At 39.4% G+C, this 20,151-nt stretch overlaps 1 long non-coding RNA gene across 1 annotated transcript in view; it reads left to right on the top strand.

Moving 5' to 3' along the window:
* Positions 1–805: 805 nt before the first annotated feature.
* The window catches only part of LOC308589457, a 45,884-nt gene continuing 26,538 nt past the window's right edge, over positions 806–20,151 (top strand). The window contains exon 1 of the long non-coding RNA XR_014009275.1: positions 806–1,058. This is a non-coding gene — a long non-coding RNA (uncharacterized lncRNA). The remainder of the gene's footprint in view (positions 1,059–20,151) is intronic.

Below are 20,151 nucleotides of genomic sequence, written 5' to 3'. Positions count from 1 at the left end.
TGTAATGCTAGATGCTGAAAGCTACCGTACTTGGATGCTGATAGATGCTGATAGCTACTTTGATGTTAGGAATGATGCTTAGTCACTTAACTATCAAACAAGTGCTTGCGCCAGAGATATCTTTATTCCCATCTAGCACTGTCACATGTTACATGAACATAGTTGCTATCTACTAAAATGCAACACGGCCTGGTATTTATGCAACCTTGAAACAACGCTGAATTGTCATTAACAGTGCATTTTTCCTCTGTGGAGCCACATTATTTAAAAGAGTTTAAGTGAGTTTGTGATTCTCTCCCCTGCCTTTCCAACCACTAAAACAAAAAAATAGATAATAGTTTGACTTTGTTTTATTCTATCAGTTTGGAGACAACAGCTCTGTTACTTGTGAAAATTTAGCCACATTAGTCCAGTGACCAGGCCTTGACTTTTTATTTATTTATTTTAAGCATTGCAGCATAAATGCATATGCAAAATAAATGCATTCACAGTAAGGCCTCCTGGCATTTTCCTCTACGTTTTCTCAGGAGCTGTATGCTGTTACAGCCAGTGAGCTTTGGAGGGGAAAAATGGTCTTCTGTGTTGTTTTATAGTCCTCTTGCATTAGTCAGTTCTTCTAATAAATCAGATACAAGTTGTGACACGTTGCTAATTCGATCACTAATAACCTGCTCAAATTGCAAATCTATGTCAGCAGGTTGGTGTTGATTAAGTTGTAGTCCTCACTAACATATTGTTTTAAATGACTGATAATTTTTATTTGCTGCTGCGATAGGCTGCCTGGTCTATTCTCTCTCTCTCTCTCTCTCTCTCTCTCTCTCTCTCTCTCTCTCTCTCTCTCTCTTTCTCTTGTAAGCCTAGAAATTACACAAATGCCCCAGAGGTGGTCTGCTGTAGGCCTTTCATTTTCTGTGTTGTTGCAAATAGAGCCGGTAGCCACTAGAGGGGAGGAGACTGCTGGCTTTCCCCAAGCGTTTCCACCGTAGAGCATGAAGGTGAAGAAGCTGTCACAGAACCGGTTGCCCAAGAAAAAGCTTTTAAAAGATGGTGGGATGAAGGTTAGTACAGAAAAAGGTGTTTTTTTCCTTAACGTGTGCAGTTATTCCTTTCTCTTAACATAGGATCTTTTAAAATATCTCCTAATCTAGTGAAGCAACATCTCCAGTCATGAAAAATGCTCTCTGCGAGAAAATGCTTTAAATATAGAAAGAGATATTTCAATGCGTCCATGTTTGTTTGTTTCTTCGCACATATAAAAGATTAAACTGAAGAGTTGCTTAACAGGCTGTAATGTTTGGAATTTGATAGGAAATGAGAACTCTTTCCCAACTGTTCAGTTATAGCCTCACTTCCCTTCACCCAGAGGAGGGGGGGGGGAGAGTTTTGAAGCTGTGTAGAAGTAATAACTACTTCAGCCTGCTGAAAACTTCACTGCCTTTCTCAGGATCCTTATTAATCTTCTACCCTGTGATACACAAGACCTCTCTAATGCAGTACTCTTAATTTTGTCTTTGCCTCATGCTTATAGATAATTGATCGGCGGTTTGACCTTTTATGTGTTTATTTGTGAAAAAGAAGAATGCTATTCGTCGCATTGTTAAAGAGCTATAATGTAGAACTGTGGCTTGTTACATTTACTCTCCTGAGTGTAATTGCACTAAGATCATTCAGTTTCCATTTGGAAAGCCAGTGGCAATTACTGGAATACAATGTATCATGCATTTGCTCACTGGATATAAAACGTATATACTAATTCGCAATAAAATGTAACAGCTGTCAGTGCATTTTCTGCTCTGTTACTTCAATAAATTGGAACTCTGACTAGAAAATGGGAATATTGCATTTTTACACACTCCGTAATGTGTTTGCTTTTTGCAAATACAATTTATTTTTTTCTTGGAATGAAGAGGGGGAAAAAACCAAACACCCCACGTAGCTTTGTTATTACTGCTAGTGGATAAATATTCTTATATCAGAATGAATTACATATAGAATCTGTAAAGAAGTGATAATATTTCCTGTATTTTATTGCACCCTGTCTCCAGTAAACAATATGCACTTAACCCACTTCTGTCATATGTTAGGTTTATCTTGTTTATATTGTAGTGGCAGAGTGTGTCTGTATGGGGGGGGGGGAGTTTATTTTACCATACTTTCACAGGTGTTGTGAATAGCTAGTTACCATTTATTACATGATGCTATTATGTGTGAGTGCACACTTAATAAGTACAATTCTTTAATGAAATAAAATCGTTGAGGACTTCTCTCTCAGTGTGTGTATATGTGTGTGTGTACATGCATTGCCACACATATATGTATATGCAAATCCTTCTGCAAGCTAGTTAACGAGAATTCTTGATACTCTAAAAAAAAAAAAAGACTCTTGAGTTTTGTTTAAAATAAAATTCCTGCACATTTGTGTGATTTTGTTACTGGAGGTCAGACTTTTCACAGATAATTAGCCTTTTACACACTGTGAAATCAACCTGCATTGGTTTATTTGGCTAGACTCTTTGCTTCTGTTCTTTATTTCCCAGAAGGTTAACATGCTGAAAATCTAGCTGCAAGCTCAGAGTACTGTCTCTTTGTGTTGTTAATTATCCCGTTGCATAATTATTAATATCAGGAGCAGGAAGAGGAAACAAGTATACCAAATAGTCGTGAATGCTAGTGTTCTGGCAGGAAGCAAGCCTTGCATTAATAAAATGTGCCTCTGCCAATATCAGAGAAGATAGGGAGTGTTCCTTGTTAAGGATCATTTATTAACTGAGATCATCTTTTAGTTCGCCTTGGGGTAATGACTAATGTCAATGGCAAATTTCACAGTTGTCTAGAGAAATGAATTAAATTTGTAATAAAAAGCCCTTCGGCTTGTAGTACATGTTCATTTATTGGAGTAGTTGAACTAGGAGAACTGTAAGGCAACCGAGAACATCGGCTTAATTTTCCTTACATATAATAGTGACCTTTCACTCTGTGTTGGGAAAAGTTGCCTATTATAGGCAGGCGAGTTAAATGAGAAGTTCTCTCAAATGCAAGATCAACTAAGTAACTGTGGTTATGTTAAACAACCCTTGAGCTGGAGAGATATTTTTTTTGGGCAGGACAAGATCCTCCTCTGTGCACATTTCTTCTCCTTTTTAAGCCTTTGCTGAGGTGGTTTTGAGATCGGGCCAGGCCTAGGAAGATCCCAGAGGCATGTAGAAAAAAGTTGCCAGTATTGATTTGCTATCCTTTGCCCTGTGGTGATCTCCTTCTCTCTATCTCTTTCTCTTTCTCTCATAGATTCTATGTTACAGCATAGCTGAGGGTTGAAACCTTTACTGCCTCACAATAATTTATACCAAAAGGCTATTTGATTGACTGGAAGCTTACTTCTGAGTAGACATGCATAGGAATGCATTGTAAATGAAGACATTACATTCATCCTGCGTAACAAGATTTAAGGTTGTGAGATTGTGGGTGATGCCTGACACACTTTCCTGGAATCACATGACTGCAAAGGGAACTTAGAGTTATCCTTTTTAGTACATATAGAAAATCTATTGATTCCCCCCCCCCCAAAAAAAAAAAAATGATAGGAAGGAATTTATTTGTATGAATGTCAACACTCAGAGAGATTATGGTCACAATGATTTGCTATGATCAATATCCAAGCCATCTTTATATGTATTTTGGTAACTTTATAAAAAAGCTTGAAAGTACAATCCTAAGTATCATCTGAAGAATGTGAAGCACCAGTTGAGTCTATTGATTTATTTAACTTGAGTGACACCAAATAAAGGTGAATGGAAATTGGTAAGTGTTTTTTTTAAAGAAAAATGCATTTCTATAATGCTACAGTGATGCAGAAAGATCATATTTATTATCTATGCACGTATATTCATTGATTTCCCCCACCCCATCTTTCTGTAAAATCCAGATCATTTATGAAAGAGGGGGATGTTGCACCTTACTTGATTTTGCACTTTTCTGAAGACATGAAATAACATTAGTTTTTTCACATTTAATGAGACCCAAAAGAGTCTCAAGTTTTGCACCCAGATTTCTTAAGCCAAAGATTAAATAAAACAAAATAGGCTGCACAAAGAAGGAAGGGTTTGCACAGATAATGTCTACAAATAAATGGAATGTATTGCTTACATTAAGTTGCAGTGACTTTTCTGCAAGGAATTGGTTTGCTGTGATCAAATCAGAAAGGGGTCAACATTTTAAAAGTTGTTTTTGAAAATCTAGTAAGTATATGAATCACAAGATGGACAACATATATATGGCTTTAATGGTTTTATTGCAGACCTAACGGTTTACAGAAGACTAATCTTTTACAGGATAAAGTTCATTGTTAATGGAACTTACCTTTAAAAGAAAACACAAGGAGAATTTTACTTTTCTGAATCATTGGGGGGACTTTTAGAATTGAGCACCTGAAGAGAAATAGGCTCGTGTGTTTAAAAAGAACAGAAAAGATTTGGTGTTATGAAAGGGTCATATATCTATACCTTTATGAGACTTGGCAACAGTCTCACAGGAAAAAAAGAAAACATATTCGGATGCCAACCTGGCTATGCTTACAGAGCAATAATTTCCAGTGGCCTCAACAGGATGTACCTGCATGTCATTCCTTAAGCTTAGAGGGTCACTGCATTATAAGCCTCTAAAACGAAACCCAAACTGGATTAATGGTCCACATGATCATTAATATTTAATTCAAAAATTTCTTCTAATGTATTCTGTGTTTGACTAACCAGAAATGCATTCTGAGTACTTCCCTTCCCCCATTCTTTCCAGAATGGAAATCCCATACGCTCTCCTTTCAAAATGAATTCTCATAAATTTCCATCCTCAGCAGTGGTGAATTTAGTGCACTTGAGACTCACATCCTTGTGTTGCCTAAAACAGAGGATGCTCTTAAAAATATATCTGAGATGATGTAATTTTTACAGTATTGCCCAATTTTGCAAAACACAAAAACCAAAATTTATGGGGCTATCTGTTTAGCCCATTTTAGTGTTGGCTAAGTTCTAAAATCTTCCTGGAGCTTTTAACTGTGTATTGACAAATGTACTTTTTTTCTGACTGACGGTCGAATAAAAGGTTGATGATGATGATGAAAAACCAAAATTAATCACAGCATCATTCACTGAAAATAAATCTTTTATTCTTTCTGGATTTTAAAATAAGCTTCCATATGTGTCTTCAAGAATATATGTCAGTATGTCTGACAGGGATGTGAGCTTTTTGTTTACTTTTTTAACAGACGGAAAACACACGTACAGCCAACGCTTCCTTTCCCCAACTCTCTCTGGTAGTTGTGTATCTGTTCCACAGACCCCAAACACGTTTGTGTCTGGATCTTGTTTGTCTAAATAAACTTATTTCCTGGCATATAGTTTTTCGCATTAGAGCCCCCCCTTTTTTTGCAAGCCCTGAAATGCTTTATTTGAGGGGGGGGAAGCTGGGAAATGCATTTGATCGACATGCATGTGTGCATCTCTTTACTTACAACTGTGGCACACAATTAATATTAATTTTATGGCATGCAGAAGGCATAATCAAGAGGCTATAAGCGTGCTGAGACTTCTTGCAGTACAAGACCAGTAATCTGCTGAAGTTTTTAGTTCTGTTATATCATCTTAAATTCAGTGCAAGTTGTGAGTAGTGGTACCTAACACCTGTCATTCATCTGTTTATCTGAGTCATATATCGATTTTGCTGATAGCCAGTTTTGAGCGATGCCATAGTGCAGTCCTCAGAAAATGTTGAGTTCATATTTTATTTCAGCGGGTGTAACTCTATTCCTTTTTGGCATCAATGGAAAAAAATTATATTGATTTCAAACAAGCAAGAATCTGAGTTGCAGCTCTTTTGTATTATGGAATGGTAGATATCATTTAAGGGATCTAAAGAACCTGGAAGACCATTAGACAGACACTGAGTCTAAGTGGGCCCGTTAGATCATCGTTTTCTCCTCTCGATCTGGGTGAAATTGTAACTGACAGCGTAGACTTGAATACTTTGTCCTTTCCATTTTTTACTGTCATTTGTTGATGTCTGAAAAATCTGGCCATGAAAGCAAAATTGGTCATTTGTATTGTGGCAACACCATGGTCAAAATGAGCTTTCACCTCTCCTCCATCTCCCAATTTTCACACACTTTTATAGATAAAATGCCATGCACCTTGTGTGAAAATTGCTCATTTTTCAGAACATTTCCCATAAAGAATCCATATGTACAGTATCAAGCCATGAATGAAAGCAAAGTGGGTGGAGCTGTCCCAAATGATCCTCTCCCTCCATCCCTCCACACACACACACACACACCCCATGCTGGTATACAATTCCCATTTATTCAGAGAGAGGCAGTTTTAGAAATGTTTTGAAAAATGCAGATGTGCAATGCATTCTTAATAGGAACAGGAATAGAGTTTGCACTCCCCTTTTAACCACTCTCTCACCTCGGCCCTTTTCAGCATGTAACCTTATTCTCTGTGGTATTACTTGGATGGAAACCAATTAGGGAACTGCTCAGACAATATAAATGCATACAGATTAGTACAGATTGAACAGTACCATTGCCAACTAATCATGCAGTATATAAAGCCTTAAACAATATAGATATTAGGGAGTGATGGGGAACCGGATTTATATTGTCAGAAAACTGAGCACAAAAATGCAAGCTGTACAAACTATTTATTTAAGTAATAAATAAAGTATGGGTCTGTTTTCCTTGTTTGCTCTGTGGCAATCTTCCCATAAGTAACCAACTTTGCATTCTGCATTGCTTAATATTTCTACAGCTATTTTTCTCTGCCTTTTTTTTTTTGTGTGTGTGTGTGTGTGTGGTGCGGAATCATTTTTGTTTTGTTTTTTAAAGTGCCTGTCTATTTCTTGATTCAGACATTATGTTTCTGGCATGGTATGTTGGTATGTGTGTGTGTGTGTGTGTGTCTGTGTGTGTGTGGTTGCATTCCCTGTCTATCATTGCAAAAATGTTACCAGATGTGGTCTTCTTCCATGTCCAAATCCTACTACTGATGTGGGCTTTCATTCACATATCGTACTGACATGTTGTAACTGTCATATGTTTGGTGGCAAGAAAAGACACATTTTATGGCTTATGTGGTCTTCCAAGGTGTTACTGAGTCTGGTAAGAGTGGCATGCCCTATGTAGTTTTCTAAATCGCTTTTTGTGTGTGCAATTGACTAAAGTCGGTTATGATGCATTTTTGCAGCAGGAGTCTGAAGTTGTTTTGGTGGAGAAGCAAACACATGCATGCGTGAGCATTGGAGGTAGCTCTTTCTATATGCATGCAACAACACTGGATCAAAATAATACATACTTGTAATTGGGCCACTGCTACAAGCTCCTAGCACCATGGGGCAGTTTGCAAACAAACCACATGATAGCACCTCTTTGGTCTTTTCCATCCTCACGTTTCATCCACTTCACATCAGTGACTGGATGCATGTCTCCCCATGTTTTAGCATTATTTTCCTTGTTGAATGATACCCAGCACATTCCAGATCTGTTGTCCGTCTGAATCCAGTCTGAGGAAATGCAGTCCTTGGAGCAGATTCCTTTGGACTCTGGTACCACTGGGGGCATTGCAGTGCTCCTGCTTCCTGAATCTCCTGGTTAGCATGAAAAACCCTGGACCATGGGAGAAGATTATCATTTGTCTTTCTGGGGCACTTTTCCTTTGCCCCATACCACCATCTCTCTAGAAACTGGGGTAATGGCTGGTACTGAAAAGAGAAACATGAGCTCTTCTCACACTGCCCATGGCTTCCCACATCAACAGAGTGCATCAGCAGAAAGAGGATAAAAGAAGACAGAAATTTAATTTATATAGATGTTCCCAGAGGTGGAAAGAAGAAAGAGTCCCTACCAGAGAGGAATAGCAAACTAAGCTGATGGGCTATGCTGAAATGGCAAAGCTGACTAGAAAGCTCAGGAACCAAGAGGACAAAAACTTTAAAAAAGAATGGGGAAAAATATAATTTACTTAGGAGACCACTGTAAGCAGATAAAAACATTAGCAGGATTTTCATACAACTTGTAATGTAACAGGTATTATGGATAATATGGATGAATATAAAATATAGATTAGGAAATAATATGTAGCTGAAAATGTTCACATTAGGACACATGGAATGGATGGTTGAGAGATTCAGAGAAATCTCTTTATACGGATATGCATTTCACTGTTATAAATTCATTTTTGTAAAATCAAATAAAAATGAATTTAGAAAATTATATAGATGAATGGATATATAGGGAGATGCAAATTTCTACATAATTGACTACAAGCTAAGTAGGAATGCAGTGCATCTCATTGCAATGGGTGAAGACCTGGTTGTGAGGTGACCTGGGGGTCTGCTCTGTCTGCTGCCCAAGTGCTGTTGATGGTCACTTTCTCCCTTCTTGTAGTTCCTTTTGATTAAACCAGACTTGGACTGGACAGCCCTTGAAACAGAGGGCACCTTCAAACAGAGAACTGTCCTTTGTAAAATGATATGACCTTTCTAAAACAAGACCTCCCTAGTCTAGCAGTATGGGAAGTTGTGATGCTGTACCAGGTTCTGATGTCATTGGGGTATAATGCAGGAATGGGTGTAAGACTCTTCACATATTGAGAGAGCATCTGCTTTGCATGCAGATAGATGTTCTCTGGTTCAATCTCCAGCATCTCCACACAGAACTGGGAATGTCTCGTACCTGCCAGCTGGTGTCAACAGTCCTGCGCCAGAGGGACTAATTTTTTTATTATTCAGTATAAGGCAGCTTTCAATTTTCTGGAAGGACATTGCAGCCCACATTGCTTAGCTGTGGCGCGGAGACCTGTACCACAAGGAGTGGTGCCATCCCATCCATCTTTCCCAGTAACCAAGGGTTGGGCACAGTTTTGGGAGCTGAAAGCCCAAGGCACAAGCTCCTGATTCCAAGTAGCAACTCTACATGATCAGGGCACCTAAACGACCATGCACCATTACTGCGCAGAGCCCCTACTCATCAGCAGGAGCTCATGTATTGAACTATCTGCTCAAAGAACAGCACACAATGCATAGTTGTTGCTGTTTCTAAGTGACTTCTGGGGTAGGGCTAAAAGGACAGTCCCACTTCCATATCCTCCAACATTTATCTGATGAAAATAGTGAAGCCCCATTCCATAATGATAATTTTACTGTTTATACCCCACACATCTTACTGGGTTGCCCTAGCCTCTCAGGGCAGCTTCCAACATATATAAAAAACATAATAAAACATTAAACATTATATTTAAAAAAACCACTTCCCTATACAGGATTGCCTTCAGATGGCTCAGGGGTTAGATAATGCAATACCCTCCAACATTTCTCCAGTGAAATTAGGGACATCCTAAGGAAAATTGGGCACTCCCGGATGAAATCAGAAACCGGTATGGCTTCTCTAAATCAGGGATGTCCCTGGAAAATAGGGACACTTGGAGGGTCTGTGACTCTTTCATTTACATGCTTATGCCTTACATGTGAGTAACATGTGAATTTGGTATGCACTATTTATACTTTCAGATGATCTGAATAATAATTTAAATGATGTAAGCTTCCTGGTAGCAGACGACCAGGGAAGTGGGCATTTTCACTTCTTAAATAAATGTCATATTTAGAAGGGGGGGGGGAACAAGCTGTGTCCCATTTATTCTGCAGTGTGCTTCCACTGCTGGTGAGCTGTATTCCCTATCTTTCCTGTCTTTAGCCTGTTGTTTCTTATGAAATATGACATTTTGATGCATTTTCCCCATACCAGCTTCGATCCAATTTGAGAAGAAGAATGATTTAGCTACATTTTAAGAAGTAATATATATATATATATATATATATATATATATATATATATATATATATACACACACACACAACCACTGTTTCCTTCTCTCTTTTAACAAAATGTATTTGTTTTGGTTTATAAAGAAATTAGGTGCTCCTTTTTCGAATATTGGTGACCGCTTTAACCAACAGGGTGTTGTTGCTGTTTTTTGCACATTCAACACAGGATGCGTCAAATTCTTCTAAGTGTGTGGCAGAAAGATAACCAGAGTAGATAGAGGTGAACTTTCTTTTAACAAGTGGCAAATTAGCAAGAGTCTGCACGTATTCCTATGGTAAACTGCTTCTCCGTAATTTCTGGCCAAGTTTGTAAGGAGGATTTTCTATGCATCAAGTTCAGATGTGTGGTGAAAAGAAGTGTGTGGGGGGGGGGGAGAGGTCCCATGTATCTGTGAGACAGAGGCCTACAAGGTGGACTGTTCTCATACTTTTAGCTGCTTCAGGAATAGCCGGAACATGTAAAGCAAGGATTCAGGGATGATCATGGACAGATTGAAAGAGCAGAGGGATATTGAGCCTTGACCTACTAATGCGTTTGAAAAGGGGCACCTACAAGCTACCCGTTGCTCTCCTTCTGTTTCTGGCTTGCATTCACATCTTTATTTTTTAATTTTGAAAACAATACATTTCTCCTGCAGTGGCTACAGCCTTATTTCCACGCAGGCTTGGAGATATTTCTGTAGGAAAAACTGCAAGCCACCTTCAAATGGAAGCTATCATGTAGCAGCAAGCGCTGAGCATTATAATTAGTGCACAGGCCTGCATGAGAAAATACTGCAGTAGAGGGTTTCCTGTTGCATTACATTTGATAGGAGTGAACGCCTCAGATGGGATATTAACAATATGACATCTCTTTAGATTTGATAGGACCGTGGTTTCTTTCTTTTTTTTAGCTATTTATTTTACTTTGCTGTGCATTCTGCTTCATATTATTTCATATCTGCATATTAAAAGAGTCACAATTTGGAGGGATGGGGCGAGATAAGCTTTGGTCATGTCTCCCTTGCCTTCATTAAATTTGCTTTCAAATAATATTTTGGGCTGATTTGGGGAGGCTTTGGTTAAGCTGCCAGAGGGCTGCGGTTTAATATTTATGATGTTCTTAACTGTTTAATTGGATCTTAACTTCCATTTTAATGGGCTGTAGTAATTGTTTTTAATCTACTGTTACCCACCGTGAGCCTTCCACATGGGGTGTGGGCTATAAATTTTAAAGGAATGCTATTGTTCTTTTCCCTTTTCAAAAATAAAAACACCATAAGAAAACATGGCAAAAGCTTGAAAGCCCATAAGGAACTTGCAGCTTTATTCATAGCCAGTCACCATTAATATTTCAGAATTATTCAAGTAATATCTCAGTTTCCTCATTCCAGCGCCAAATTCTTCATTGTTTCATAAACGAGGCGCAAGGTTTGAAATAGGAAGTACTTACTTTTAAAGGCTTATATTATACTTCTGAAAAATAATTTTCTATTAGCTACTCATACCTCCAGTTAAAATGATTTTAAAAATGAACTCATATATTTAAAAGTTTCAAATTTTGATGGCTGTGTGTCAGTGCAGTTCTTTAACTTCAAAGCCCAACAGCCTATATTCTTTTAAGTTAGAAAGTAGTAGTTTCTTTTTTGTGGGTTGGTGTTTTTTTTTTGAAAATTGTATTTCAATTCAACCAAAGTAGAAGATGTGAACAAAACAAGATGAGTTATAGCATGGAGAAAATCTCTGTCATCTATGAAAACAACAACAGCAAACTACTCTTGTAGCAGTGTTTTTGTGAGAGAGAGAAGTGAAAATTGTTTACTACAGCATTCAGGAAGAGGCTGATTACAGACTATGTGCTACTTTGGAGTCTTTTAAACTCCTGTTTCAAAAAAGAAAGGAGGGATAAGTAACTTGTAATGTTACATTTATATTACTTTTTTGTTTTACTTTAATTATATTTTGCTAGAGAGGGAGATTGATGCCTGTAGTCTGTTGGGGAGGAATAAGCCGCAGAAAAATCCACAATACCTACTAGATACTGTTGGCCATTTTTTTACATGACAAAAAACACTTAACTTGAAGAAGTTACATAGTGGAATTCTGGTCAGTGCCGAGTAATGCTTGTCTTGACTTTCTGTGGTAAAAATCAACGATTTGTGGAATTCTAAATATTTAGCTCTATGTGCAGGCTGTAGGATGGGCTTTATTAATACATCACCTGCAACTCCTATGACACATCTAACGCCACTCTAAGGGGTACCAAAGTCCCTGGAGTGGTTTTTGAGGGAAACTGTGGCTGAAACTGCAGAGAAATTCTGTGACCTGACCCATGTGTGACCCAATTCACTTTCCTCATGATGGGGAATCTTTGAATCAAGGCTATTATTTTTGGTTAATCTATTGGGGATGTTTAGGCAGAGGAAATAAACTGATAATGTAATCATGTTATCTAATCCATATAAAAGAGCTGGCAGAATATTTATATATTTAAAAGTTTCAACCCGGACACTGAGGTCCAGCTCCGAGGGCCTTCTGGCGGTTCCCTCACTGTGAGAAGCGAAATTACAGGGAATCAGGCAGAGGGCCTTCTCAGTAGTGGTGCCCGCCCTGTGGAACACCCTCCCATCAGATGTCAAAGAAATAAACAACTATCTTACATTTAGAAGACACCTGAAGTTTTAAGGGGAGTTTTTAATGGCTGATGTTTTAATGTATTTTTAATCTTTTGTTGGAAGCTGCCCAGAGTGGCTAGGGAAACCTAGCCAGATGGGTGGGGTATAAATAATAAATTATGATGATGATGATTCTTAAAGTCCAGTGATCCTTTGACTCATTTTAAATTTTAAATCCCTTTTTGGGACCCAAGAGTGGCCCTTTCATCTGGGCTGGTGAAACAGAAGCTCTGTGTCATAGTATAGCATTATACAGGGAACTACAGAAGGCTTGTGTACATAGAATTTAGAAATAAAGATGCATACCCTCCAACATTTCTCCAATGATAATAGGGACCTCCTATTCCATCATAATAATCATTTTATTATTTATACCCCACCCATTTCACTGGGTTGCCCTAGCCATGTATGTTGGTGTTTTCCAACATATATAAAAGCATAATAAAACATTGAAATTTTAAAAAAACTTCCCTATACAGGGTTGCCTTCAGATGCCTTATAAAAGTTGTATAGTTGCTTTTCTCCTTGGCTCAGGGGTCGCATAACTCCATACCCTGCAATATTTTTCCAATGAAAATTTACAGCTTCTGCTAATCTGAGACTATCCCTGGAGACAGGGGAGCCAATTGGCTCCAAGCTATGGGTGCCCCTTTATGTGACATTATGACATCACGTTGCGACATGACATCATGCACACCGCCTGGCCTCTGAACCTGACATCCAGTGCCACTGGAAGTCTGGTTCTGAGGTCTCGCAAGGCCTCGGACAACATCTCTGAAGTCTCGTGAAGCCTCGTACATGACTTCCAGTGCTTCCCAAGGCACCGAATGTTGTGTTGGGGGCCTGCAGTGTGGGTGCTGAGCACCCACAACAATTTTTTTGTGGGTGCTCTGCACCCAGAACCCCCTATAGTTGGTGCCCCTGCCTGTGAAATAGGGACACTTGGAGGGTCTGCAGAAGCAAACATCAAATTTTGGTCTCAAAACCTAATGCTAACTCTAGAAATTTCTCAACGGTTGTGGAAACTCTAATAACAGCAGCAAAGCAAAATATTGTATTTTTAATTGCCCTTACACTGTACTGATGTGCCAGCCTAAATAAAATGGCTTGACAAGGCCAAGGTCAGTGCAAGCTACCAGACCCTTTTGCGGGGCTTGCTATGTTAAATGACAACCCCCTTGTTTCTGCCATTCAATGCAGAAAGTAAAAGCATCAAGAGTACCAAGAATCTGCTGATGTGGCCGGCAGACTGGGTTGGTCTGGTGGTTCACAGATCTTTCTAAGATGCCTTTTAAGCTTAAACCTATGCAGGTCTATTTCAGTTCAGTGGGGCAATGTGTATAGGATTGCAGTGTCCATCATGTTGTTTTCACTGGTGAATGCAACTAAATAGTCCATTCAAGAAAATGTTCGTCCCCAAAATGCTTTCCTTCCTGCCGAAGATGAAAAACTATTCAACAGATTTTAGCATTCCTTTTCATGTATGAGGGGGGAAGAATACCTGCCACTTCTGGGGTGACCTAGGACCCTCGTACCTATGGGACCACCTCTCCTGGTATGTCCCACGGAAGACCTTACGGTCTTCAAACAAAAACATCTTGGAGGCCCCAGGCCACAGGGAGGTTAGGCTGGCCTCAACCAGAGCCAGAGCTTTTTCGGCAGTGGCCCCAATCTGGTGGAATGCTCTGTCACAAGAGACTAGGGCCCTGCGGGACTTGACATCTTTCCGCAGGGCCTGCAAGACAGAGCTGTTCCACCAGGCCTTTGGCCAAGGTACAGGCTGACCCCGTCCTTTGGTAATCTTCACAGAACTCTAGCCCAATGGTTGCCATTAATTTGATTTTGAATTGATTTTAAAATGAATTGATTTTAGAATGCTGTGTTACTTTTATTGTTGTTAGCCGCTCTGAGCCTGGCTTTGGCTGGGGAGGGCAGGAAATTATTATTATTATTATTATTATTATTATTATTATTATTATTATTAACAGAGGTTTGTACCACCCCTCTGCTAATATGTACTGGAAGAGAAGAAAATATATAATATATTTCAATATGTGAAAGGTTTTATTAAATCAAGATTTATTCTGACTTCTTTCTGGTGCTGAACATTCACGTATGTAAAGCCAGACTCTAGCACCTCACCATAGCTCTTGGCATTGAAACCAGCAGTGGCACATGAGACAGGGCAGCAAAGCAGTGACTTCTGCTCTGTGGCAGGGCTGTGTTTGCTGTGATGATGTGAGGTAGCAGTGAGGTTCTGGGAGCCTTAGGGTTGGTCCAGTAGTGTCTTACAAGTGCATGGGTGGGTGTGCACTTATGAAATGACGACACAGTCAACTCAGATTCCTCTGACCTCATTGCCACCTTGCCCCATCCCTATCTGCCACTGCACTCTCTCACATGCCACTGTTGATTAAAACCCAATGAGAGCATTCATAATTTGCTCATCTTTTATGTGAGGCACAATGTGGTTATGCAAGGGCATTTGTGCTATGCATCTGAGGGCAGAGAGCACAAGGGGTTGATGTGAGCATCCAAATGGGTTCTGAAGCTGCAGATGGAAACCATAGGGGACTCTACTGGAAGTACTTATTGAAGAAGAGAGTGTTGTGGGAGTGGAATGTACAACTAGCTTGCTATGGCTAAAATGCTTCTGTATTTGTAGTATCTGTTTGAGCCCTGCAATTGCTATGGTTTTCAAGACAGCCAGAGTATAACGCTGCAATGTTTATATAGACAAGACCTCAAAAACATTTTGGCTAATATATCTGAACTAACCCAACTAGGGATGGTTAAATCTGTCAATTCGGGTTTCCACATAGGTTTGCAAAAGAAAACCTCAAGAAAAATCACAATTTTGCATGCAATTTTGCCTGCTGTGGTGTATTTCCACATTTTATTGTCCTCTAGTTTTATACATGCTTTCCTCTAATGTGCTTGGAGAACTGTATCATAAAATTCAGAAAAGTGCAATTTTTGAAGGACTGCTGTATTTTCATTTTGCGAGCTAGGTAGCATTGCATGAAAATGTGAACTGGACAAAATTATTCCCGAAACCCTAATTAGATCTTAACTGTACATCTTAGTTTAGGGCCTGGTGGACAGAATCTAGGGTAGTGCTTATAGTTTGTTCATTTTTCTATAGCCCTCAGGTCCACCAGCCAGAGCCAAGTGCAAAATTGTGATTCAGCCAAGTGGACTTCCATTAAGAATTAAGGAACAGGGTTCACATATTCTTTCATACAAAAATTCCTCTCCCCCCCCCCCGCATTTTTTTTTTTTTTTTTTAGTAACTACATTTAGGGTGAGAAGGAAAGCCTTTTTAGTTGCTGCTATTGTTAGACACTAAGAATCAGAAAACTTTGCCAATCTACAGTAAATCCTCCAGAGATCTATTAGCAGATCACAGTCTATCTTCTGCACACCACCAGAAATGGCTTGCTAGGAGAAGCAGAGCTGTGTTTGCTTCCCAGCAGATGGGTTGTTATTGCCTACTTAGAGGAGGAAGAAGAAGGGTGAGGTGGTGGGGAGGTTGGCATGGTGAAAACACACTGGCGGAGCCAATCTGGCACTACTGCCAATGTATTTTGCACCACACCATTCTTCCTGCTACCTCATGTTATCTCTCCCTCCCAGTAAACAACAGCAACCCATCTTCCAAAGGCTAGCATAGTGACTCCAACCCACCTAGTGAGCTGATTCTGGTGCAGGATGTATTTCTGACACATTTTGCATGGTTGTTGATCAGCTTTGCAAAGAAAAGCACCTTTTATTATTACTGAAACACAGGCACCACTCATTAGGTTAGCTTATTTTGAAGCAAAAGGGCAATTAGATCTAAGGTTACCAATTAATTTAAAGTATTCGCTTAATAATTGTAAGGCAAATGTATTTCTAAGCCAGTAAATTCCAAGTCATGATGTTATGCGTGACCTTAACTCTGACCTTGAGTGATAACTCCTTCTTTCATTCATGCCCATGTAAATCAGGGCTAACTCCGTTAAACTGTCAAAATGATGTGAATGGAGATTCACCTCTACACCTTGAGTGTTGCATGCATGCTCCAATCATTTTAGAGAAGTTTCATATCCTTGACAGCAAATGAGGAAGTAGTATGTTCTAAACATCTGCTTCAGTATATTTCATAGACTACGGTATTTTGACATCTGTGTCTAATTTTTGTAGCAAAGACAAGGTAAATTTGCATGTTGCATGTTTGGAAAAGAATGCATGCTAGATAGTACTATGGGTCAGGAAAACAATCTATATTGAAGAGCACATTTTTGGCATGCATTCAGAGAGAGAGAGAGAGAGAGAGAGAGAGAGAGAGAGAATATATATGTTTTTGGAAACATTGTTTAATTTTGCAAAACTTGATTATCTGGTAAACAGAAGCAATGTTGCAAATGGCAACCCAAGGGACTTGTGTATTTTGTTTTAGAGACAAATTAAAAGCAAATGTTAACACCAATAAATGCCTTGAAAAAGGAAGGTGTAGCAACATTGAAACTGAACATGAGACAGTATAGCACAGAGTTGAAGTTCAGACACGGATTTTTAAAAAAGCTTTTTTCTTTTTTTGTGTTTGTAGTCTATCATCAGCATCATATTTATATTCCACCTTCTCCCCTGACAGGGACTTAAGGCGGCTTACAGATAAAATAGAAATAGCTAAAACCACTGGGGTGGGGGGTGGGACACAATCATTAAAATAAATATATATTAAACATTCTTCTCTCCTAAATGATGAAATTATCCACTAATAAGGTACAGTATTTTAATTCTGGGATGAAGATCCTTAGCAACTATTGTGTGGACCCAACTGAATTTCATCATGAAAATAACAAGCTGGGATTTCATTTTAATTGGATTCTTACTTTCTTTTCACACTGCAATTCTAAATATGCCTGCCTGAGAGCAAGTCCCAATGAAATCAATAGGACTTACTTCTGAGTAGACATGATTTTTTTTTGTTTAATTTCTATCCATTATTGATATCTTGAATTGACATTAGAATTCAGAGATGAGAATTTTTATCAGGCTTTTGGTTTTTCTTTTTAGATACTGACTTTTTTTTCTATGTAGCAACAATAATGACCTCAGGGATTTTTTTATATGTTTGCACCAAATGCTATTACAAGCAAAATGGAAAGAAGAAATATGGGGATAGGACTGGAATCTAGTATTCCAATGAACCATTTTTGTATAGGAACAAGAGACTATTGCCAACATTCACTATTAAAAGCAATACTTTGGTTTTGATATTTAGAAATCCCTGTCAAGTTATAGTAGAACCCTGCCTCCCACACTTTCCCCATCAGATTACATTTCACTTTCCTTTTAGATCATATCCCATCCATGTAGTGAAATGTATCATATTTCTATCCTTGATCCCAACATGCTGTTTTAAAGCACACACTAGTACTTTCAAAACGATTATAAAAGGGTCATCTCCTCCATAAAGAGACTGACCGAGAGAAGACAGAGCTGCTTGCAGAAGAAAAGGAAGATCAAGAAATAGGCCTGTGACAATGGCTTCTTTCAACCAAGCCACCAAAAAGGGTTTAGATGATGAGCAGCTTGCACCTGCTGGCAACCTCTTTCCCTTCCCTCTTCAACAGTTTGTGATCCTAGTATGTGGGCAAGCTATGGTTTGCTTAACCCTGGAAGTAATTAGTTAAGCTGTTTGAGAGGTAGAGACAAGGGGAAGTACAGAACATGTCCCCTAGCCTCCAGACCATGGTATGGAGGATCTTCTGAACAGAGCCACTATCTTTTGGTAGACTGAAAGCGGTATAACAATGCCTTTGTTGTCCTTGGTAAACATATTTTCATTCCCATTTCTATTGTGGCCACAGTAGAAACAGGTTTTGTAATGTGGAAAGCTTCTTTGGCTAGAGACCAGAGAGGAACAGCTGAAGAACTATTGCCTTCCATTATTTGTTGAAGTCTTCTCCTTCTATCACGCCCATAATATATATGTAGAGGCACAATAAAGATCTGTGCTGGGGAGTCGCATTATATCATATTTGACTATCTCTGTATTGTAGGGCAATGGACCAGATCCAGCTGAATCCTGGATCCCGAACCAAACTGGGCTAATTTGGGTGACTCTGAGATTTGCCTGGATTGGATTGAGGCACATTGGATCGGGTCCACCTAGAGCAATCCGGGGCCTTTCAAAAGGTGGGAGGGGGTGACCTGACAGCAAGGAAGAAGGGAAGAAGATGTGCAGGGATCCTGTGTGTCTCTCCTCCCCCCCCCCACACACCTTCTTGAACTAGGTTTGGGTCCGGATCTGGGTTGGGTTTACTCCTGGATCATCCTGAGTCAGATTGGAGCCACAAATAACTAGATCAGGCCCCTAATTTGGTCAGGGGCTCTGGACACAGCTCTACCATCTAATCTGCTATTGTCTACTCTGACTGATGGGCCTCAGAGGGCTTCATGCAGAGAATCCTTATCATCTACTGCTGCCTGAACCTTTCCCCCTCACCATAGCTGGAGATGGCTGGGATTGCATCTAGAGATTTCTGTGGGAAACATGTGTGACCCACCAGTGAGCCATGGTCTCTCTTCCAGGAGGGATTGCTTCTGTGCTACAACATGTGGTGAGGGGAGGTACTGAACCATTTTAGAACTCACTCATTTTAGAACTCACCCTTTCCCAGTCGGGATGCTGCATTCTCTAGTACAGTGGTATCTCAGGTTACATACGCTTCAGGTTACATATGCTTCAGGTTACACACTCTACTAATCCAGAAATAGTACTTCAGGTTAAGAACTTTGCTTCGGGATGAGAACAGAAATCGGGCTCTGGCGGCGCAGCAGCACCAGGAGGCCCCATTAGCTAAAGTGGTGCTTCAGGTTAAGAACAGTTTCAGGTTAAGAACGGGCCTCCGGAACGAATTAAGTACTTCACCTGAGGTACCACTGTATTCCAAGTTGGGTCTTTGTACCTCATTGTGATACTGGGAATGTGGAAAGGAAGAGCAGTGACATATTTTTATTTGGCCTTAAATCTCCCTACATTTCCAAACTGTTCAGGAGAAGAGAACTGCAAGGTGGGAAACCCCTTTCAGGAATATTGTGCTGTGAAATACGGTGCCACTGACTGAAAATAAGGTCAAGAACCACTGGAGAACTTGATCAATACAGAACAGCTCAAACCATGCTTCATAATATCTACAGTGTTGTTTGTTGTAGAGAAAAATAAATAAGAGCCAGGTCAGAGAGTGAATAGCTTTGTAAAAAGGAATCGGTGTTGTCTGAGTACTTTTTGCCCTCGCCTGAAGCTGCTTATAACAGGAGGTAATTCACTGGCTGGTTCGGCATTGATTACTTGAAGGAAGTCTTGATTTTAAGATATGGCTTTTATCATTTGTGCATTAAAAATATTATTCGGACAGTGGTAGACCAGGCCCCACATTTCCTGGCTGTGGAACAGGAAATTGAGGGATATTATTATTTATTAAGAATATTTGTAACCATCAGCACCCTGACATGTGCACTCGTATCAATGCAGTGTACAGATACAAATGAATTAAACACAAAACAGCATAAAAACAATGGCTCAAATTTTTATTAAATTTTAAAATCTCTACATATAAATTCCAGATTTCAAATTTAT

The sequence above is a fragment of the Podarcis bocagei genome (genome assembly GCF_964188305.1).
Source record: "Podarcis bocagei genome assembly, chromosome: 6".
Lineage (NCBI taxonomy): Eukaryota > Metazoa > Chordata > Lepidosauria > Squamata > Lacertidae > Podarcis > Podarcis bocagei.
The sequence above is the reverse complement of the archived record's forward strand: the minus strand, read 5'-3'. Positions and strand labels throughout refer to the sequence as shown.